The 24,248-nt window shown below is 42.6% G+C and overlaps 2 non-coding genes across 2 annotated transcripts; one reads left to right on the top strand and one right to left on the bottom strand.

Annotated features, from left to right (window-relative positions):
- Positions 1-14,395: 14,395 nt before the first annotated feature.
- Positions 14,396-14,467, top strand: trnap-agg (transfer RNA proline (anticodon AGG)). Its single transcript has one exon. It is a non-coding gene; the product is annotated as a tRNA-Pro (tRNA).
- A 551-nt stretch (positions 14,468-15,018) lies between these two features.
- On the bottom strand, positions 15,019-15,090 carry trnap-agg (transfer RNA proline (anticodon AGG)). Its single transcript has one exon. It is a non-coding gene; the product is annotated as a tRNA-Pro (tRNA).
- Between the last annotated feature and the right edge of the window lie 9,158 nt (positions 15,091-24,248).

Below are 24,248 nucleotides of genomic sequence, written 5' to 3'. Positions count from 1 at the left end.
TAATTGATGTTGACCTTTTTTACCTGGAGGTCGTTACCAGTAATTATAGCAGCAGTTAATTTAATTTCTTAATTAATTTTAACACCTCAGCTTGCAGGAAGTTTAATAACCACCAGGATCCAGGAAGTGAAGGAAGTGAAGTTCGCTCTTACTAACAGAACTTCTTTGGAAGAACAACGAATTTAAACACCGGACGTGTGAATGCGATGCCCGGTGAGGTGAAACCATGGCAACCATACTACGCTGTGATTGGCCGTTCCCCTGGATACTTCTGTTACCAGACAGCATTTTTCAATTTCTTTTGTTGTCTCATTCTATTATTTATTACTGTTTAAGTTTTCATGGTTCATAAGACCTAAAGATTTTCACATTGTTGTCTTTAATTTTTAAACCTGGGCCCTGTTTCTGCATATTTCTGGTTACTGGGCTGCAACATAATCCTTTGCGGCAACTAAAATCATCAAAGTAGGTCCACTAAGATAGATCGACCTGGAAGATCCTTTTGGTTTAACCACACCAGACTCCATTGAAAAAAAACTTAATTTTACTTCACAGAACACATGAGTTGCTGGTCTACTGCTTCCTTGATTGGTTAGTTTGTTTGTGTTATTGCTTGTTAAACAAATACTGTGTTGGATCCAAACTAACACTTTAAAACACCTAAGTCGTGCAATAACACAAACAAACAAACAAACCGATTGAGGCAGCGGTATAACAGCAACTCTTGTGTTCTGGTTGGTAAAATTACTGTTTTTGTCAATGGAGTCTGGTGGCTGAAGCAACATTTCAGCTCCTCACAGCACATGGAGTACTCGTCCGTGTTAATCGCTAATATAATTTATATTAAATATTTTCGGAAACTGCGAACTTGCTCCTTCACTTTCGGCGTGGCTATGCTAACAGTTTCCCTTTGCCTCCAGTGTTTGTGCTAAGCTAAACAGGCCACACTGACATTGTGTGTATTCTTACTGTAATTGACGGAATTGACTGAATTAATAAATGAAAAAATGTCTCTTTAACACTTTGATTTTTCAGATGTTCCTTGAATGCAGCACAGACAGCCATATTTAAAGTAGTTCTTCCTTCTTGTTTTGTTGCCACGTGTGATAATCCGCCATTTTTTATAGATTTTACTGTGTTTCTAGTGACGTTCTGCGTAGTATTTTTTGCTTCTAATGGAGAATTTTTACTTCGTGGTACTTGAACCTTTACTTAAAGGTTCTGAAGAAGTTTTCTTCTTCATGTCGTCACACAGACGTCGATCTCTGTCTCCCCCGCTGGCCGAGACAAGTACTGCAGCCTGTCGGATACACAGTACTGCCGCAGTGTTTGACCTACTGACAGTCACTAGTTAGTGTGAATACTCCAGAGCATTCACACTATATGTTCTTCTACTGAAATATTTTGCCGCGCTTCTCCTCCCACACTGTTCAAGGTATGAACTTTTCTAGTTCAAATAATAAAATTCAGTGATGCTGTTGACTGGATCAAAGTCCGGTGGTCAAACGAGTCATTTCACAGGTTGCGACGCTCAAATACATTTATAGACTGATTTACAGATGTCTCTGGCTACTATGTAGAATTGGCATCGAATCCTTGAGCACTTCCTGGGGGCGTGGTTTGATGTTGGGGCGGCCATTTTGTTGAAACTTGTAAATAAATATGATGACACGTCAACATTCTAGATGGTTCTGACGCGTCAACATTCTAAAATGCTCTGATGACACATCAAAGACATTTAGAATGTTGACCCTCAGTTTGACTATATATAAGGTACAAGTTTGAAAACTCACCAGTTTCATACTCACAGATACACACAGCGATCACAGATAACAGATACACACAGCGATTTTGGGAAAGCGATTTTAGATAGCGATTTTAGATAGCGATTTTGGTTAGCGATTTTGGATAGCGATTTCAGCCAGTTCTTCAAGACAGTTAGTCTACAGAGAACATCAATGGAAGGAATCGACCATCCCATTCGCAGCCGGACGTGGCAGCCGACTCAAAACAAGCCGAGGAGGCAGCCGTGTCAAAACGAGCCGAGGGGGCAGCCGCCTCAAAACGAGCCGAGGGGGCAGCCACCTCTACACCAGCAGCTGCATCAAGAAAGACAGAAGAGGTTCAAGGCAGAAGGTGATGTGGACATCTTCAAGTCCAGGCTCCAGGAGGCAGAGAAGAAATTACAAGAGGAGCGCAACTGGAGATGCAGGCGAGAAAATGAGGTGGAGATGCTGAAAAAAGAAATCAAGAGTCTCTCCTCCACAGCCGAGCCCCAGGACCAGTCAAACAACAGTGGCAACCAGGATCTTATTAGGGATCTGGAAGCTCGGGTCCTGGGTGAAAGAAAGAAGGCTGACTCCTTCAAACAAACACTTGTAGAAGTCCTGCAACTTTTTAGGGAGAGAATCAACAAGGACATCAGCCTGATTTTAGAGCTGACAGCCAAAAACATCTCCCTTGGCAAAGTGATGCAGGGGCTGAAAAATGACCAGAAAGACGTCTGCAGACTGACGGCTCAGCTTGAGGATGTAAAGAAGCAGCTGAATGAGAAGACCAGCTCCGAACTCAAGCCTGCTTCTAGTCTGCAGACTCAGCAGGAGGTCAGCACACAGACTGTTGAGCAGTTTGAGGAGGTCAAGAAGCAGCTGGAGGAGAAGACCAGTGCCGAACTTGAACTGGCCTCCCAGCTGAAGACTCAGCAGGAGGTCTGCAGACTGACTGCTGAGGAGCTGAAGGAGGTCAAGAAGCAGCTAGAGGAGAAGACCAGCGCCGAACTTGAACTGGCCTCCCAGCTGAAGACTCAGCAGGAGGTCTGCAGACTGACTGCTGAGGAGCTGAAGGAGGTCAAGAAGCAGCTGGAGGAGAAGACCAGCGCCGAACTAGAGCTGGCCTCCCAGCTGAAGACTCAGCAGGAGGTCTGCAGACAAACTATCGAGCAGTTCGAGGAGGTCAAGAAGCAGCTGGAGGAGAAGACCAGCTCCAACCTTGAACTAGCCACCAGTCTGCAGACTCAGCAGGTGGTCTGCAGACTGACTGCTGAGGAGCTGAAGGAGGTCAAGAGACAGCTGGAAGTAAAGACCAGCGCCGAGCTTGAGCTGGCCTCAAGTCTGCAGACTCAGCAGGAGGTCTCCAGACTGAGTGCCGAACAGTTTGAGGAGGTGAACAAGCAGCTGGAAGAGAAGACCAGCGCCGAACTCAAGCTGGCCTCCCAGCTGAACACTGAGCAGGAGGTCTGCAGACTGACTGCTGAGGAGCTGAAGGAGGTGAAGAAGCAGCTGGAAGAAAAGACCAGCGCCGAACTGCAGCTGGCCTCCCAGCTGAAGACTCAGCAGGATGCCTATCAGGCACTGGAGAGGGAAGTGGAGATGATGTGCGAGCTGACTGCAACGACCTCCCCACCGGAGAACGCAGACACTCCTGAGAACATCCAGGAAACAGAGGAGCACATCTCAGCTTGGAGGCTCTTCAAGAAAGCTATGACGCCAAAACACAGGCGCAAGTACAAGAGCCAGAAGAAGGTCCAGGACCTGGACTAACACACACACACACACTCTCTCTCTCTCACACACACACACACACACACACGGTAACGGGTTTACTCCGGGTGCCCCGGTTTCTCCCACATAGACAATAATTGGAATAAAATACAAATAGATAAATTGAATCTGTATTGTTGTTGTATTTCTGTAGAACATTGTTCATCATCCTTCATGCTCTGGTCTCACTGTTCATATCATAGTGTGATCAAACACTGGTTTTCTATCAAGGGTTGAATTATTGGCTGAAATTGTGAAAACTGAGAAAAAACACATAATTACAGTGGAAATCAAATATACCTGCAAAAACTCAGAATGAAAGCATGATAAGTGTTCTCACATTTGATTGGTACAAAGACAAAAGTGTCAAAGTATTGAACGAAGCAGAATTAATAAGGGATCATATCAGGGACGTGCGGTCATCATGAAAAGTAAAAAAAAAACAAATAATGATACAATAAAATAAATATTAATATTTCAGAATCAGAATCAGAATTACTTTAATAATCCCCAGGGGGAAATTGCTTTTTGTTACACACAGCTCCAAAAGAATAAGAATACACTTCAGACACAAAGTAAAATATAAATATATAAAAGTATGAATAAAAGAAAAAGATGTATTAAAAATTATTATTACAAATGATTACACAGAGGTAAATTACTGCACCAGTAACCAATAATACCACTACTAATAAGACTAATAATAAAAATATATAACATGCACAATCATAGTAGGGCGCTGTACTATATAATACCAATAATACTACTACCACTACTACTACTACTACCAACAATAATATATAACATGTACACTCAGAGTGAGAAGATGTATTATATATTAGTATTATATATGTTTGTTAAGTGACCTGTGCAATAAATGTCACTTCTGTACGATTCCAATAATTTCAATCCTTTTAAAAAATCAAAATAGCTAAATGTGCATATTTCAGATTGTGTAATTTACATTTTCTCTTTAACTCAAAGTGCTCGGATATGTTTTAGATTTTTAACTCAGTTATTCTTAGTTTATTGTAGGTTAAATTTACATTCATCATCTTGTCTACTTGAAAATGTTGTCAGATCGACTTGAACTTGCTTCATCAAGTCAATCAGTTAAAAAGAAAGATGGCGGGAGTGACATCTTTGAGCTACAGAGAAAAAAATACTTGCTTCTGCATTTGATTCTGAAAAAAAAAACACCTTTAAACTAACGGCAAGGTTGAAACAACTTGTTATATCATAGACATAGATATAGATATATACCTGCACCGATGTGTTCAAATGTCTTTACTGACCCTGTTTTGTTTTGTTTGTTTTTGTGTTGTGTTGTTTTTTTGTATTATATATTATTTAATATTTTCTTCTTACGTACGTTTTTCGGCACTTAACAACTCCTTCATACTTTGTGCTACAGAAACCATTCAAACATCAAAATGTTCAGCTCGTCGAGGACATTCAGCTGTGACTTTTAAACATTTCAACCTTTTTAAACTTTTTAAAATATTCAGCTTTTTTCAACTTTCATTTAACATTGAAGTCTATGGGCTGAATGTTCAAATCATCCTCAACTTCCTCCACTTTGAAAGGTTATAGCTTCCTCATACTTTCAGCTAGAGACTTCATTCAACTTTTAAACAGGTCGCCTGTTATGTTACCACATAATTCAGCTTATTGATATCTTTTACGGTTTTTACAGTATTGACGATATCAGTTTTAGTTTTATGTCGTTTTCCCTCCTTCTCAGATTTTATAATGGGTGTGTATTGCGCTGCCTAGAGTGGGTGACGTCATCGCTAGAGCGCAGAGGAGCAGAAAAATCGTCGAAAAGTTTTGTCTTTATCTCGCTCTTACGCCCACAGTGTGTCACTCACACTCACCATTTATACATCGAAACACAGGAAAAATCGTGCCCGTCGCAGTGATGTGGCCACAGAAAGAAAAGAACATACACAGCGGCCTCCATGAGCCTCGAAGCGACAGGAGTGCCAACCGACTGCCTCATTGACTGCTATGTTAACTGAGAGCACAAACTTCAGTGGGGAGGCAGAAACAAACACTTTTCTAACCTGCTCCAGCTCTCTCAATTTAGAAGTTAGAGACATCAAACTACATGTACGTGTTCAGCAGAGTGTCTTCTCTCCACTGGTCCACACATTAAAGCTGTGACAGTTATTGTTTTTAGCTAAAACCTGGATTTTCACAGGTGTGTCACAGCTGAAATCTCTATGAAAAGAGCTGTGTGAGCCCAGAGTGACTCAGCAGGCACCATCACCATGGCAACCTGACAGCTGAGTGATAAGCCAATGGTGCGTTCACAGTTACAAAAGGCAGCAATGCAGTGTGACGTCAGCTTTTCAGCAGGCAGCATTCACACTGCAGTTTCTTCAGGAACTGCAAATTTTCTAGTAATATTACTGTGTCTACTGGTTTCTACTGAGTGTCCACTGGTTTCTGCTGAGTGTCTACTGGTTTCTGCTGAGTGTCCACTGGTTTCTGCTGAGTGTCCACTGGTTTCTGCTGAGTGTCCACTGGTTTCTACTGAGTGTCTACTGATTTCTACTGGCTGTCCACTGGTTTCTACTGAGTGTCCACTGGTTTCTGCTGAGTGTCCACTGGTTTCTGCTGAGTATCCACTGGTTTCTACTGAGTGTCTACTGGTTTCTACTGGCTGTCCACTGGTTTCTGCTGAGTGTCCACTGATTTCTACTGGCTGTCCACTGGTTTCTACTGAGTGTCCACTGGTTTCTGCTGAGTGTCCACTGGTTTCTGCTGAGTATCCACTGGTTTCTACTGAGTGTCCACTGGTTTCTACTGGCTGTCTACTGGTTTCTACTGGCTGTCTGCTGGTTTCTACTGGCTGTCTGCTGGTTTCTACTGGCTGTCCACTGGTTTCTACCTACTGGCTGTCTACTGGTTTCTACTGGCTGTCCACTGGTTTCTACCTACTGGCTGTCTACTGGTTTCTACTGGATGTCTGCTAGTTGCTACTGGCTGTCTACTGGTTTCTACCGGCTGTCTACTGGTTTCTACTGGATGTCTGCTGGTTTCTACTGGCTGTCCACTGGTTTCTACTGGCTGTCTACTTGTTATCTTCTGGTTTCTACTGAGTTTCTACTGGTGTCTTCTGGTGTCTCTGGTGTGTGTACTCATTTCTGCTGACTGTCCAGTTTCTGTGGTCTGTATTCTATTCTATGGTGCATCTGCTGGTTTCCACTGGCTATCTACTGGTTTCTACGATGTGTCTATTGGTTTCTACTGTGTGCCCACTGGTTTCTACTGGCTGCCTGTTGGTTTCCATTGTGTATGTACCGTGAATCTACTGGTGTCTATTGCATTTCCACCCTGTTTCTACTGGTTTCTACTGTGCACCTACTTTGTGTCTAGTCGTTTTGACCGGCTGTCTACTGGTTTCCGCTATATATGTATTGGTTTCTACTATATATCTACTGGTTTGTACTGGCAGTCTACAAGTTAGTGCTTTCTACCAGCTGACTGCTGGTCTTTACTGGTTTCTACTGTCTATCTATTGGTTTCTACTGAGTGTCTGCTGGTTTCTTCCATGTATCTACTGGTTTCTACTGGTTTCCATCATGTGTCTACTAGTTTCTACTGTACATCTACTGTGTGTCTGCTGGTCTCTACTTGCTGCCTCCTGCTGTCTACTGGTTTCTATAGTGCGTTTACTGAGTGTCTATTGGTATCTTTCAGCTTTCTACTGATTTCTACTGACCACCATCGGCTGCCACCGATAAATTAACTAGTTCTATTGTTACTATCACTAACTCCACTAGACTAGTACTAGTACTAACCAGCAGTACTAGTTTACTGACCAGAACATCACTGGTTTCTACTCTTGGTCTCTACTGGTCTCTACTGGTCTCTACATGTCCTGCCCTTGTGCTATGATCCGGCGCGTGGACGGAGACACACACTGCATCTCTCCCACACACACACACACACACACACACACACACACACACACACACACACACACAGAGGAGGCGGAAACCTCCATCTGCCCTGCTCGGTGACCGACCCGTCATCCTCGGGCTCGGGGAAGAAACGGATCACCTCCCCGCCGCTCGGTCCCGGTCCGCACCGTGAGCGAGGACACCGGAGGAGGAACGGAGGGGACGGCGTGACAACCGGAGAGGAAAAAGGAGGGAATTTACCACGGAAGACATCTATAGTCTATATATAGGCTATGCCCCGGACTGCACCACCGCCGCCGCCGCCACCTGCCCTCCCGGTACCGGTAAGTGACGGAGGAGAGGCGGGCTGGGAGAGGATGTCAGTCCCGGGGCGGGTTGGCGCCAGCGGTGTCCGGTTACCGATGCTCGGTGACCCGTGAAAATGACTTTTGAGGTCTCGTGAGGTCGGGTTACCGTGCAGCCATGTTGCAGGAGAGGGAGGGAGGGAGGGAGGGGAGGCGGTGGGGGTAACGGCGGGGCTCATGACACCTGCCCTCGTTCCCGGTATTAACAGAGGAGGGGGGGAGAAAATCTTTAAAAATGTCTGAATCAGCGGCACCGGAGCGCCCGCCGCCATCCCGCCCCGGGAGCGGACTTTGTGACTCGGTGTGGCGGGGGGAGAGAGCGGCGTTCAGCCATGTTGCAGGGGGGGGTTGGTGGAGGTGGTGGGCAGCTAACGGCGGGGCTCCAGGAGGGAGGGGGGTGGGGGGGGGGGGTTTGACACCGACCGACACCGGAGAGGAGCGAGAGGAGGGGGGTTACGGAGAAAACTGGTACCCGGACATTTTCGCCCCCCTGCCGGATGCGGCAGCCCGCAGCGTGTCGCCTGGAGACGGAGGCGGGAGGCTGAAACGGGGTCGGCGGAGGTAGAGAGTGAACCGGGGCGGTGAAGAGACACATTAATGCTGCTTTTATTAGAGGATTCATCAGCTCATCCAGCTGCTCATGTTATTCTGTCTTTATGTTCATCTTAGTTTATTTATAATAGTCATTTTATTTTCAATTGATTTTTATTTGCACCATTTTTAAGTCATTTTTAGATTTCCTGAATTTTTAAAAAATAGGATTTATATTATTATAATAATATTTTTTATGATATTTATGATTTATTTATTTATTATTCTTTTATTAATTGTTTTGATTATTTTAAATGAACTATTTTTAATTTCTTTTTTATACATCCAGACTTTTTTAAATAGATGTTTATATTAATATATTTATATTTTTACGAGATTTATTTTGGCTTATTTCTTATTTTTATTAAATATTTTGACTTGAATTGATTTTTTGTACTATTATTTTATTTTATTTCTATATTTCCATATTCATTTATTGATATTCATATTATTTTATATTTTTATTATTTCATTTTGCTTATTTATTATTTTTAAGAAATATTTTGAGTTTTTGTTATATATTTTTTATATGTAGTATTTTTATTTACTTATTTAATTTTATTACTATATTTGATTTTTTTGGACCACTTTTAAATGGAATCATCATTTTTATTCCACTTATGTAATATTTTACTGACCTAATGTGGCCAAATTGATTAAATTTTTGGATGGGGTATAGATCGTACATATTTTATTGAATTTTACTTAAAAGTCTGCTGATTTATTTAATTAATTTTAAAAAGGATACATTTTTTTTAAAGTTATTTACACTCTAGATTTAACTACAATAGCAAGCAGAATAATAAACACCAATAATTTAATAATTTAATACTACAGAGGAAGGCTGGTGTGCTAATATATGAATTAATTAACTTAAATTACACGTTGTTGTATTAAACAATAGAATTATTCGTGTTTATTGTTCTACTTGCTGTTGGAGTTGGATCTGAAGGGCCAGAGGTGAACAGCTGGAAGTGGTTATCGGTGATTATTGATCATAAACGACGACTGTCGGTCGGTTACAAGGTCAGGGGCAGGAGACGGCACAGCAGGGTCCGTTACCATGGCGATAAGGGGGATGATTTATCCCCTTATTATTGGGCCTCATCCATTCAATTATTTATTCATTCACAGATTGACTTTGTTCATTCTCCTCTTCTTCTCTTCTCCTCTTCTTCTTCTTCTCTCCATCCCTCCCCCCTGTCCTCTCTCGCCCTTCATCCTGCCTCTCCTCCTCCCCCCCCCTCCTCCTCCTCCTCCTCCTCCTCCTCCTCTCCATCCATCTCGCTCTCCCCCTCTTTCACCTCCTCCTCTCTCTCTCTCTCTCTCTTTCAGGTCAGAGAGCCAGCAACAGCTCAGCCTGAGCACAAAATCCTCCCTCGTTCTCTCTCTCCGGTCTCTCCTCTTCCTCCATCTCTCCTCCTCTTCCTCTATCATGCTCTCCTCACCTCCATATGTTAAAAAACACACTCGTCTTATTTTAGCAGCACTGCCTTCCTCCTCCTCTTCCTCCTCCTCCTCTTCCTCCTCTCTTGCCCTCCTCTGCTCTGAGTTTTGACTCCCTCTTCTTCTACACTCACACACACACACTCTCTCACACACACACACACTCTCACACACACACCGGAAAATGAAGCGTGGGTCGAGTGTGTTGCAGCCTCCCCCTGATGCAGCCAAACGACACACACACCCCGGGAGCACACACACGAGGACGCACGCCGGCGGCGAGGAGGCCTGCTCGCTGAGCGCCGAGCGCTCGCCGGACGCACGCGCCACAGGTTCGAGTCCCTTCCCAGCAGCCACCTCTCTCTTCAGCCCTGATGTCAGCACCAAGATGGCGTCCGACCTCCTCATCAGGCTGTCAGGTAGGGCGCACACACACACACACACACACAGTATTACTACAGTATATATATTAAGCAGCACTGTAGGTCACACATGTAGGTTAATTTAATAGTAATTTGACAGAAAATGAATCAGTCACCACTTAATTGATCAAGCAATAATTGATTAACCAATATCGTCTTCTTAAATGTGATAATTTGCTTTTTTTCTCACATTTTATCGACAAAACATTGAATTAATCGACCAAACAGTTAATCAACACATTCAGCGATGGTGGAAATAATATATTTTACACTTTATGGCCAAAAGTATGTGGACAGCAGCGTGTTTTTGAGGTTTTCTTCCTGGTTCCTTAGTTTTAATAAGTCATATTTTAGATGATGCTGTTGTTTCAACTTTGAGGATTTACACACTTCTCTATTTTATTAATTTTATTTTTATTCAAATATTTATTTATATTTATATTTTATATATTAATATTTATTGTTTTGGTTTATTTTTATTAAATATTTAGATTTTTCAATAAACAATTGGAGGCCGGAATAGAATTTTTTTTTATATGTACTAATTTATTTTATTCTTTATTTATCTCCATATTTAAGTTTTGTCGACCACATTTAAATTGAATTAGCATTTTTATTCCACCTATTATGTCGTATTTTGTCGTCATAATGTGACTAAATTGTTTTAGATTTAGAAAACATATTTTATTTAATTTCACTTTCATATTTTTTAAAGTCAACTTGATTGATTTAGTTTTTTTTTTTTTTTAATTATTCACCCCTTAGAATTTAATCACAATAGCGAGTAGAATAATAAACAACAACAACTTGAACTTGGTTGGAAAGTTTCCGATGTTCACGACTTCTGTTAGCAGGGTTGTAAATACACTTCGGTGCTTTGACAATTTAACATCGTGCAAATTAAAGAAAAGTGTCCAGGTTGTGATTTCTGCTTGTATGTGTGGGAGCCAGCAGGTTCAACATCTGGAGGAAAATCTGAACCAGTTAAAGCTGCAGATTAATGTTCAGGCGTCCACATACTTTTGGCCGCCACGATGAGTTGAGCAGCTGTAATGTGAACTCTACTGTAATCTATTTACCGTTAACTTCAATCAAATCACCCTCGCTCAGCACAATTCTCTCCTCCTAACCGCTCCATCTCTCTCTCTCTGTCCTCAGAGGCCACCCAGAAGGCCCAGATGCATCCTGGGAGGCAGGCGGAGGCCGAGCCGCAGAGGCGCGAGGCCCTGCCGCAGGTACGCGGCGGGCAGCAGGACGAGCCGGGCCTCGCCCTCTCACCGGACGGCCCCGGGGCGAGCCCGGAGCCGCCGTCACTGTCACACACGCCTGATGGCAACGCGGCCAATGACACGCTGGCGTCGGACATGCTGAGGAAACTGGCAGGTACAGCTGTGTGTGTGTGTCTTCTTGCTTTTGCTGCATAGTGAGGACCAGACGTTTTAGCAGCAGAGTGAAGTCCTCACAACTTCAAAGGGCCACTTTTGGGGGGTAACACTTGGTTTTGGGGTTACGGTTAGATCTGGGTTAAGGGAAGGTCAAGTTAAGTTCATCATAGGATATAGAAAAAAGAAACACATGAAATCTTCACATTTGAGAAGTGAAGAGAAGAGAAATATTTGGTATTTTAGCTTTGTTATTGTGTGTTATTATGATATTACAATAAATAAACACACTGACAGGTTTTCCACCAATCACAGAGCGACAGGAAGTGATCAGCCATGGGGTGAGGGTCAAAGAAGAAGAAGAGCCGATGGAGGTCGACACACTGGTTGTCTCTGACCTGGTCCGGGATCGACCAATCACAAAAGAGATAACTCCGCCCAACCCGATAGCGAGCCACCATCTCCTCAGCATTAAAACAGAAGAAAAAGATCTCAGTGGCAACAAGGTGGCAGAGCAGTTGCATCCTGGAGCCAAAATGGCGGACCACTGTCTCCATGGCCTTAAAGTAGAAGACAAATTCTACACTGGAGGCTGCCAGCCCGGCTCCAAGACCGCGGACGGTATCGTCGCTGGAGCCAACAAGTTTCAGTTTAGAGTGAAAATGGAGGATCACTCTGGGTCCAAGATGACGGACCAGCTTCTATCTGGAGCCAAGATGGAGGACCAGCTTCTCTTCAAAGCAAAAATTGGCGAGCGGTCTTTCTCTGCAGCCAAGATGAGCAACAAGTTCCTCTCTGGAGTCAAAATGGAGGACCAGTTCCCTTCAGGAGCCAAGATGGAGAACCAGCTTCTCTTCGGAACCAAAATGGAGAACCGGCTTCTTCCCGGAGCCAAGATGGTGGACCACGTTTTCTCAGGAGCAAAGACAGAGGAGCAGCTCTTCTTTGGAGCCAAGATGGAGGACCAGCTCCCCTCTGGAGCCAAGATGGCCGACCAGTGCCTCAGAGCCGTGCTGTGGCAGGACATGTCGGTGAACCTGGCGTCCACGCTGCTGCACCAGCTCTCAGGTAACTCAACACAACAAGTAGTCAAAGCTGTTAAAGGATAAGTTCACAGTTTTTCTAGTTATTCCACCTGTTCATACCAGCCATTAAAAGATCCCTTTCCAAAGTGCTTTCCTTAGAAACGATGATCAGACACAGTGTTTCACACAGTTTTAACAAAGATTTAACCACAAACAGCCGTCATATCGCTCTCTTTCGTACCTACCAGTGAACCTGAACCCAAGATATGTAACAATGGAACCCAGGTTTAGAAATACTGGAGTGATCCTTTAACAGTAACTAGTTTCATAACAGCTTCATGTTCCTGTCCAGATCAGTATGTGTGACATTTTCTTCAAAGCTGCCAGACTCCATTTACAAAAACAGTACTTTTACCACGTAGAACAAGGGAGTTGCTGATCTATCAACGCCTTGATTGGTTAGTTTTGTCATGTTATCATGTGACTTTGGTGTTTTAGAGGCTTAGTTAAGATCTGAACCAACCATCTAAAACACAAAAGTCACAGCAACTAGGCCAGCAACTCCTGCGCTCTGCGAGGTTAAATTAGTGTTTTTCTCAATGGAGTCTGGTGTGGTTAAAGAGCGCGATATAACAGCTTTTTCTGGTTAAACAAAAAGCATCTCACAGGTCTACCTCTGTAGGAATCCTTTCCATGATGGAAATAATCTACAATTAGTAAACATAAATAAATTTCACTCATGTGTAATCGGATGAATATTCTGTCTCGGTGTCTCTGCAGAGAGGGTCAGTAAATCCAACAGTCGGCTGGCCGAGAGGATGACTCCGCCCATCAGAAACAGGTAACGTTACACCTCCTGGCATCAATAAGTGACCTCATGTTGACCTTTGACCTTCTGCTTTGTGTCACGTGGATGATTAACCCCTCCTGTGTGTGTGCTGTCCTCTCTAAAGTCCTGTTTTGACGGTGAATGTGGACCCGCTCTGCTCCTCCCCACCTCTGAGCTCCCAGGAACCTCCACACGGTAATAACCTGCACACACACACACACATGAACAGATACAGGGGACGGTGTGGGTACCTCGACACCATCCCAGTGTTTGGATAAAAACACAGAAGCGCTGCGTGAGGAATCAGCTGCTCCGCTTTAGCTGGAGGAGGCGTCGATCTCTGAATGTTCATCGCTGTCTCACAGGAACGTTCCTGTGAGTCAGAGTCGTGATTATCATTCATGCGTCTGCTCGCCAATCTGAGCGTAATGAGAAACGACACCGGCAGTCAGAGAGGACGGATTAAAGGAAGCAAAGAAGCCTTTAAAACGAGACAACAATACACAACCTATGAATAAAGGTTTAATCAGTCTTACACGTGACTCAGATTAGTAACACAAAATATAATCAACTAATAAATGACATACTGTACTATTATGGATAAAGATAAAACTTTATTGAGTTTAAAAACATTTAAATTAAATGAGTTCCACCTTAAACCACCTTCAACAACATTAATGCACCAATAATTATAATACAGTGATATAATATTTATGATTCTGTGATTGGACATTGTGCATCGTGCTAACAGTAACAGTCTATTTAAAGGGCAATTCCACTATTTTTAGCACAAGGTCCTAGTTTTTTTTTAACATATTTTGGGATAAAATAACTAAGTAAGTGATGACTTCAGTCTTAAATTGTTTGGTTTTACTTGCATGTCGTGGCTCGTTGGTCTAGGGGTATGATTCTCGCTTAGGGTGCGAGAGGTCCCGGGTTCAAATCCCGGACGAGCCCTCAAGATGCTGTTTTAACATATACTTAGGAAACTGTTATCTACTTCAATGACTGACTTTGCTAGCATGATGTTACCTCTGGCTAATAGCTGAGTGAAATACCTGCCGTCAGTACAAATACCCAGATATGCTCTGGCTCCGCCTATTTTACCCAGAATGCATCGTATCCCAAAATGCTTTTCGTACCAACCTGCGGAAAATGGCAGACAAAGCTCATCTTAAGTTTTAATTTTGGAAACACAACATTTGTTATGTTACGGGATGTAGTTTTAAAGACTTTTATGCGAGTTTATAGTGTTTAAACTTCAAATCTATGGTGGATTTGTCAGGATTGACCCTATTTGAACATTTTAAAAAATGCCTTGTGTTCAAATAAATGTCAAACATTCGCTTTTTAGTTTTTCAGTCATTTGTGATAAAGCAGTGGAATAAAGCCCACATCTGGATTCATATGTCAACGTTATAGAGTTAGGAAGTATTTGTGAGTTCTTGAGTGTGATATAGTAAAGTAGATTCAGCAGTTTTACAAATGAAAATCAGCATCATTTTCATGGGCTCGTCCGGGATTTGAACCCGGGACCTCTCGCACCCTAAGCGAGAATCATACCCCTAGACCAACGAGCCACAGAAGTCAAGACATTTAAACCTGAACTCCTCACAAAATTGGCTCAACACCAAAGTCAAACAATAACATGAACAAACTAACCAATTAAGACGGCAGAAGTCCAGCGACCACCAGACTCCATTGACAAAAACAGTAATTTTACCACATAGGACACAGGGGTCGCTGGACTTCTGCCGTTTTGATTGGTTAGTTTGTTTGTGTTATTGTTTGACTTTGGTGTTTTAAAAGGTTTTTTCTAGATCTGTATTAAATCTCCAAAACACAAAAAGTCACAGCAAACAGACCAGCAACTCTGTGTTTTGCGAGGTAAAAATTACTGTTTTTTTCAATGGAGTCTGGTGTCTTTAAAGAGAGCAATATAACGGCTAATCTGAGTCAGTGGCAAAAATCAAGTACTCACAGGTTTTTGAAGGTTTTTTAGCTTTTCCGAACATTACTAAATAAACACTTTTGGGGAAATTGTGCATTTAGTTTGCCTGCAGTGTTTTTAATGCATCCTTATTGTTATTATTATTATCATTATTACTTTTTCAAGTCTTTCAGCGTGCTGTTTTTATCAGTGTTATGGATTTATGCCGCCACTGTTGCTGCCCTTTGGGTTTATAATAAAGACGCTACTGAAGTGAACTGACTAAACACAACCAACAGTCATGGAGGAGTTTACCAGTAACAACCTCCAGAGGGACTCGTCATTAGTGGATTCTGGAGTGCGAAGAATAAACAAAGAAAAATATGGTAGCAGATTTATTGTCCTGAATCTCTCAGCAGAATAATAAATACTCTCTTTATTCCTCTTTCTCACAGGAGCCCAAATCGGCCTTAACAGAGATCAAACCACAGGTTGCTCTTACTTCTACAGGTAACACACACACAGAAAACAGATTTTAGCCTCCTAAAAAAGAAATTAACATCAGTTTAAATGTTTGGAATACTTTCACTGCTTTGTATTACTGCCAGACAGCCATGCTGAGGGGGAACTGAAGCTGATCTCTCTTTCTCTTTGCTTGCCTCAATACACCAGACTCCATTGACAAAAACAGCAATTTTACCTCACAGATCACAGAAGCTCTGTGTGCTACCGCTGTCTTGATTGGTTGACTTAAATGTTAGTTTGGATCCGAGCTAACTGTTTAAATCGCCAAAGTCACTCAATAACACAAACAAACTAACCAATCAAGGCAGCAGTGGACCAGCAACACCTGTGTTCTGTAAAGTAAAATTACTGTTTTTGTGAATGGAGTCTGGTTGCTTTGATCAGTTTAAACGTATGATATGTTTAGAATATTTTCACTGCCTTTAATGACAGTGGGCCTTTTTTTTATGTGGTTAAATCCGTTTTCCCGTCCACAACAGTACATAACCTCGATGAGAAGTTTGACACCACTCTCATGTCTGTACAGTAAATATTAAGCTGGTTAGCTTAGCTTAGCATAAGGACTGGAAACAAGGGGAAACTGTTAGCCTGGCGCTAGCAGTATTTAGCTACATTCCACTTTTCACACACACACCTGTCTTGTGACCCCCCACCCACCCTCCAGGTGTCACGTGTGTGGGTTTGAGACAGACGGACGTGCCCTTTTCCAGAGTCACATGACCGAGCACCGCCAATGGGAGCACGGCTCCTTCTCGCTGCACTGCTGCGTGTGCGACCACTCGACCAATCAGGAGGCAGAGATGAGGGCTCACGCCAACGTGCACATACACGGGAACACAGGAGCCAGCGGAGACGTGAGGTGGGTCACACACAGGTGATGAAAGGAAGCTGTTTGAAAAAAATACGAATATTTTTGAAAAAGCTGTAAGCAGGAAAACGGATTTTAGCACCATCCTAAAACAATCTGTTTAAATGTACAATATGTGTCGTACATTTAAACTGATGTTGATTTTTTGAGCTGGGTCTGTTTTTAGGAGGCTAAAATCTGTTTTCCTGCAAAGCTACCAGACTCTATTCATAAAAACAACAATTTTACCTGACAGAACATGTGAGTTGCTGGTCTACTGCTGCCTTAATTTGTTCATTTATTTGCGTTATTGTGTGACTCTGATGTTTTATATGATTAGTTTTGATCAAAACAAACGTGCTAATCGATTGATTGAGGCAGCGGTAGCACAGCGAGCCCATGTGTTCTGCGAGGTAAAATTGCCGTTTTTGTCAGTGGAGTCTGGTGGCTTTGAAACAAGCAAAATCGAATCAGACAACCACACTAGAAATAATATGGACTGTCCCTTTAAAGGATCTGACAGCTCTAAATGTGTGTGTGTGTGTGTTATTAACCCCTCCTGACTCCCAGATGCCCCGTCACCCCTCCTTCCACCGCCGCCGCCGCCACCTCCAGCAGCGCCCCGTCAGTTGCCGTGGCAACCCAGCCAGAGAATAGCACCTCGGAGCATCGCTGCCGCATCTGCCAGAGGTCGTTTCCTGGGCAACAGGAGCTGCTGGTTCACTTCCAGGGTCATCGCCAAGGCAACCAGTACCGGTGCGACCGGTGCGGCCACCTGACGCGGACAGCCAACAAGCTGGTGGAGCACGTCCGAGTGCACACGGGCGAGCGGCCGTTCACCTGCGACCTCTGCCCGTACAGCGCCAAGCGGCGGGACAGTCTGCGGCTCCACTGCAAGGTCAAGCACCCCGGCGACGTGCACACACACCGCTCGTACGTGCACGGAGACAATCAGCGGTCAAACAAACACCTTCAGCGGCTGCACACACCGGCGAACGCACACACCGCCGCTCCCTCCTCCTCCTCCTCCTCCTCCTCCTCCTCTCTCCCTCCTCTTCATCCTCTTCATCCCTCATTCTCTGACCGCGCAGGCTGGAGGGATTTGTCTCCTCTCCTCCCCATCACCACGCTCATTTCTCTGAAGCCACGATCTCCCTCCTCCTCCACCTCTTCCTCCCCTTCTTCCTTCCCCTCTTCCTCCTCCTCCTATTTCTCCTCGTCTTCCTCCTCCAAACACTCCTTTCTCAGTTATCTTGGTCTGACAACTTCTTTGTAAATGCTTTCTTTTCTTTTTCTCCTCCCCCTCTTCTCCCATCCTTCCTCCTCTTCCTCCTCCTCCCCCTCTCTCCCCTCTCCCCTCTCTCCTCCCTCCCTCTCCTCTCCCCTCTCTCCCCCTCTCCCCCCCTCTCTCCTCTGGACTTTTACAGTGATGGATGTAAGGCTGTAACTGTACCTGAGGTCCTGTCACTCAGCACTATGTATGAGAATGTCAATCAGCTACTGTTATGCTAACTGCACTGAAAACACACAGATAAGGAACGTTTTGACTCTTTTGCATCATGCTCGTGATTTTTGCTGCATTCCTGCCTGCTTTTATCCCGTCATATACTCACTGAACTCTTAGCTATTTAACCGTGTGACATATTTATTGCCTGTCTCTCGTGTCCTTCAGAAACCCTGCAGCTCCAAATCCTCCCGTCGCACATTTCACACACGAAAACAGACGCTGGAGAGTGAAGATCAATCACTGATCACTGATCCTCTTGTTTTAGTGCAGATTTTAAAAAATCAGCCATGATTTTAGCAGATAAACATAAGATTTAAGCTAAATGCTAACATGTTTAGCATGTGTGTTCACTGCCTTAGTTTAGCGTGTTAGCATGCTAACATTAGCTAATTAGCACTTAACACAAATCACAGCCGAGGCTGCAGTTTTTAACCGACATTTTGACCTGATGGTGGCGCTAAAGGAGAAGTCAGGAGATCGATAAAGTTTTTACAATTCATCTTCAGGGGATCATGAATGTCTGAACTGAATTTTGAGCTACCACACTAGCCAGTCATCTCACCACCACCACCACGCTTGTTAAAACTGATGTTTAATTAACGTCCAGAGGTTTTGTGCCAAACTTATTGTTTAGGCTGCAATTAGCAACTTTTTTCATTAACTGGTAAACAAAATAATCCTTAATTGTCTATAAAATGTAAGAAAATAATGAAAAATGGCCACTTTGATGCCTTCAAATTGCAGCCAACCCCCCAAAATATTCACTTGACTCTAAAATTCACCAAATATTCACATTTGAGAGGCTGGAATTTGTCGTACTTTTGCTTAAAAAAATTATTAACATCAAAACTGTTGCTAATTATTTCACGTTAAATTATTTTAAATCAACACAGACTTTCAATCCGCTGCTGCTCTTTGAGGATTTACGAATGTTTGAGGTTTCTGGAGGACAGTGATGATATTTCTAATATTTGTGTTGTATATTGATAATGTATTTGTGTTTACATGACTACATGAGGCTCCTTAGAGTCGAAAAATGTCTTAATTTAAAGTTAAAGTTGCACTATATGTAGTTTTTGCTGAGATGAAAAAAAGAGTAATTTTAGAATATTTAAGCCTTTTTTTTTTTTTTTTAACATTCCTCAGTTCACAGATGGTTAAAAATCACAGTTTCTCTGCCGCTTCAGTCCAGGATTATTTTTATTTGATCTAAAACTGATCTGATCAGGGCTGATGTCACTTCCTGTTCACGTGGGCGGGACCAAAGCCTAACGCTGCGTTTCCACCAAACGCAAAGCAAATATTCGCCATGTGTTACTTGCTTGAGATTGATCGCCAGATCCTTTTCGTTTATTTGTGTAATTAACACGAGTTAAAACAATGGCGGGAGAGCTGGGGCTAATGCTTGTGCTGCTTATGCTAACTAGTGCTTGTGCTAACTGCGGCTAGTGCTTGTGCTAACTGCGGCTAGTGCTTATGCTAACTGTGGCTAACGCTTGTGCTAACGCTTGTGCTAACTGCGGCTAGTACTTGCTAACTCGCGCAATAGAAAAACACACCCGAACATTTTCATAATCAAACAGGTAGTCTAACTTTCTCGCTGACTCTTCTCCAGCTCTGTCCACTCTCGGTAGCGTCTGCATTGGTATCACACCGGCTAGGCTACTCTATGTTTGATTTAACCGACCGACTGACCGGAGCTCTAATTTTTCACTCTAATTTTATATTTTCAATGCCCCCACGATTTTACATCTTTGACTTTGTATGTAATTTACTTGCAAGAACAATTAGCTTTTTGCGTTTGGTGGAAACAGTTAAATGAAGCATCTCAAATTTATGTTTTAATTAGTATTAATTATTATATTATGGAGACTGTGAGGTGTCATGGAGAAAAAATGTTCTGGATTTAATATCATGTTCTACGTTTTGCCTCCTTCCCAGCAGTGGTGGAAGAAGTACCGACGTTTTTAACTGAAGTAAAAATACAAATACTACAATGTAAAAATATTCTGGCCCAATTAAAAACACTGCATTCAAACTCTACCTACTTTAACAAGCGTACAGAAGCATCAAAAGTAACTATAACTACTTTATATACAGTCAGTTCATCATATGAATCTGAAACCATGTCCTTACTGAATGTGGTGCCAAATATCGTCTCTTTTCATCTTGTGTTTTGTTTTAAAAATGCAGCGTTCAGATTGCGAGGATGCCACTTTTTACAGCGTGGAATGTTTTACACGTTAATGCGTTTTAATGTTGATCAATAGTGTTGATCACTAGTTATCAACATTAAAAGGCATCTTTTTACATTGTAATAACCCTGAAAAAAATGCCACTGGTTGGTAACAGAAACTTTGAACTAAGTGGTCACACAAAACAGAAGAAATGTCATTATTTTATGAAAAACGTTGTAAAAAGTAGCATTTTTAGCCGTTTTTTTTTTTTTTACAGCATATTAAAAAATATTAAATTTAGAAAGGAAACGTCTCAAGCCATAAACACTGGAAATCATGGGTTTAATCTTCAATAATGCATCTGAATTTCATAAATTTATACATTTTTAATTCTAAAATCTTAATCTGAAATGTAACTAAAGCCGTCGGATTAATGTCGCAAAGAAAAACGTGCAATATTTCCCTCTGAATCGTAGTAGACGTAGACAGTAGCGTGTAAAGCAAAGTTGTACTTAAGTACAGCTACTTCTCTCGTCCTCTTCTTCTATCGTAGTTATTTTTTCTCCTTGACATCTCCGCATCATACGGACACAAAATATTTTTAATCCTGAAACTCGTTCGTACCATTTTTGGCATGTAATGTGAATGCAGCGTCGGACCCTTCAATAGCGAGGACAACCCGCCGTCCTTTTTCCTAAAAGACCGCAGCTTGGTTAGGTTTAGGCACCGAAACTATGTGGTTAGGTTTGGGTTAAAATAAGTACGTTAGTTACAGAGGTGAAGTTACATTATGTACGTGACAAAAGTTACATTAAAAGTTATGTTACGTAAACGTTGAAAGTTAGCAAAAAAGTTACGTTAAAACTTAAGTTATGTACTTATCATAATTTACGTTAAAATTGTTACGTATGTGTCACAAGTTACGTTAAAATGTATGTACGTTGAAATTGTTACATGTTATCAATGCACCGAAAGTTCCGTTAAAATTTACGCCATGTACACGTCAAACGTTACGTTAAAAGTTACATATGTGTCGGAAATTATATTAAAAGTTATATAACGTATAGTGTAAAGGGACTTAGCTTCACTTCTGTAACTAACGTACTTAATTTAACCTAAATCATCGTGTTTTCCTGAAGCTAAACACGTAGTTTAACCTCAGCGTTGACTTTCAGTTTCACACGGGACGCGAGCTGCAGCCTCCTGCGTGAAACCTGGACTTTACGTGGACTTTCTCGCCCTTTACGCTACGTATGCAAGCTGGGTGGTTTAAATTTTGACCTTTTGTTCTAGTAAATTGTCCGTTACCTCTGCTGCACACTCGGTTGTAAAAGACTGACGCTAGCTGGCTAACATTGTTTTTGTCCTGAAATATCTTTTAACTTTTTTACAGTTTTCACATGTGAATGTTAAAAAGGGCGTTAAAACAATACAGGGGAACTAAAACAAGAACAAAAAACGTCCCCCAAACGTTGATTTGTGATTAATTTTCTGTACTTAATCTCGCTTGTTTAGTAATTAATAGTGATGTTTGATCACACGGAGCAGCTACACGCTACAAAAACCTGCACACACGTATTGTTTTAAACATGAAATGTATCAATCAATGGTGCTAGGCTCTGCAGAGTCTGAGAGCTGATCTCTGTTCCGTTTAAAACTTTATTTTAACCACGAAACTAAACACACATGAAGAAGAATGAGATTCAAAGACCTCCTCTCGCCGTTCGCCGGCGAGCATCTCAGATTGTCTCCCTCTGACCACATTCGCTTTAGTTCTCCCTCTTTTTTTTTTTGTTTCTCTCTGCTGTATTCTGTTACTGTTTGCTGCTGCGATGATCAATAAAGGTTAATTTCATCTGACTCACCTTCTACTCACACCTCGTCTTCACCCGGACGGACATCACACGCCGGAGTGCAAGGATATGGAAAGCCAAAGAGGCCATAATTTGTATAATTTTTTTCCACAGCGTTCCAGATTTATATCATAATTGTGGAAATTGTGGATTTATCTTTCAGCTGAGTGACAATCTGAGCACTTTTACTTTGTCATCGTCTTCCCTCCAGTGGGTCTTGAACCTGAAACCTTTCCAGTGAAAAGCGGCTACGTTTAAATACCGAACAGATGGCGACGTTTTGGACGGCATTTATAAACTCTGAGTGGCTTCTATAATCACTTTGCTGTGGAACTTGTGACCCTTTTGGCTTTCCATACAGGAAGGCCATGTTACAGCGCTGAGTAATCTCACCAGCACAGATTTCACCCTCTGTAAGCAGTACTGCCCAGTAGCACTACTACGATGTAATACTGTAAAGTCCCATAATGGTTATCTGCAATGTCCTTTTTATCAGAAATGAGAGAAAACTGAGAATTTCAGAGGCGATTTAGAGAGAAAACAGGCATGAAGGTCACAAACCGCACTCACCAAACGAGTGGGAGGATAAGTGTCAATCGCCATGGGTCCTGTCCCCTCCTCGACGGTTGCCACGGTTACCTGGCATGTTGTAGGTCTCCATGGCGGCAAGCAGGAAGCCCGCCTATTGGCTGGGAGCGGCTCGGAGCTCGGCGAATCATCGAGCAGCGTGGAAAGGGAAAAAAAAACCACACACACAAAGGTCATTATTAGATTTTGGTAAATGGCATTAGAGGAGAGGAAAGGCGGAGAGCTGGTGTGTGGAGGGAGGAAGATAAGAGGAAGAGGAGGAGGAGGGAGAGAGAGAGACAGGCACCGAGAGGAGGAAGTGAAAAGGAGATGAAGAGTAGGTGAGGGAGAGGCTTCTTCTTCAAAAGGTCAAAGGTCAAGGCCTGAGGGAGGGAGATGCTTTCAGGTGTGCGCTCAGAAAGAATAAAAGTCATTTAAAGGGACAGTGCGCCCCTAAAATCAAAAACACAGATCTTTCCTCCAGTAACAGTGACGACCAGCCGTAACGTTAGCTCGCTGTGGCGCCATGTGAGCTCGCCATGAGGCGGTCGGCTTGTGAAAGGAGAAGATCTGTGGATTATCGTAAGTAGTCACGAGTGCTGGAAAGGGACACTGCTGGTAAGGTGCTTTTAACAGCAACACAGGTAAGAGGAAAAATCATCATTGATTTCAAAAAATTAAAATTACTGAACAAAATCGATTAATTTTGGGGTGAATTGTCCCTTTAATATTGAACGCGGCTGTGAAAGTGGTAAAAATACTACATACAGGATGAAAAATAAAGATATTCGCCTTCTTGTTTAGAGCAAGTTGTTAATATTGACACGTCCGTACGGCACATGTGAAGCTACAGCTAGCTTAGCTTAGCATAAGGACTGGAAACTGAGGGAAACAGCTAGCCTCACCATGGCAACAAAAACTCCAGGAAGCTGCTTTTACACTTAAGAGTCGCTGGTAGGTGGGATTTGTTGCCTTTAGACTTTAGAGCAATGCTAGCAGTTTCCCTCTGTTTCCAGTCTCTTTGCTAAGCTAAGCTAACCAGCAGCTAGCTATAGCTTTATCGTTAGCATATGGACTGGAGAGTGGTATCAGTCAGCTCGCAGCACGAAAAACAATAAATATGTTTCCCAAAATGTCAAACTCCTCCTTTAAATGTTGGTTTCAGTCGGCTAATTTATAAGTCACATGAGTAGGATTCATCCTCTGGGAGCCATGAATATCAAAGCTAGATTTCATGTCAATCTGTGCAATAGTTGTTGGGATAGTTGAGTCGATGAGGTCAGTGAGAGGAAGAGCAAAGGCTCACACACACACACACACACACACACACTC

Source organism: Pempheris klunzingeri, chromosome 23, assembly GCF_042242105.1.
Source record: "Pempheris klunzingeri isolate RE-2024b chromosome 23, fPemKlu1.hap1, whole genome shotgun sequence".
Classification (NCBI taxonomy): Eukaryota; Metazoa; Chordata; class Actinopteri; order Acropomatiformes; family Pempheridae; genus Pempheris; species Pempheris klunzingeri.
The sequence above is the reverse complement of the archived record's forward strand: the minus strand, read 5'-3'. Positions and strand labels throughout refer to the sequence as shown.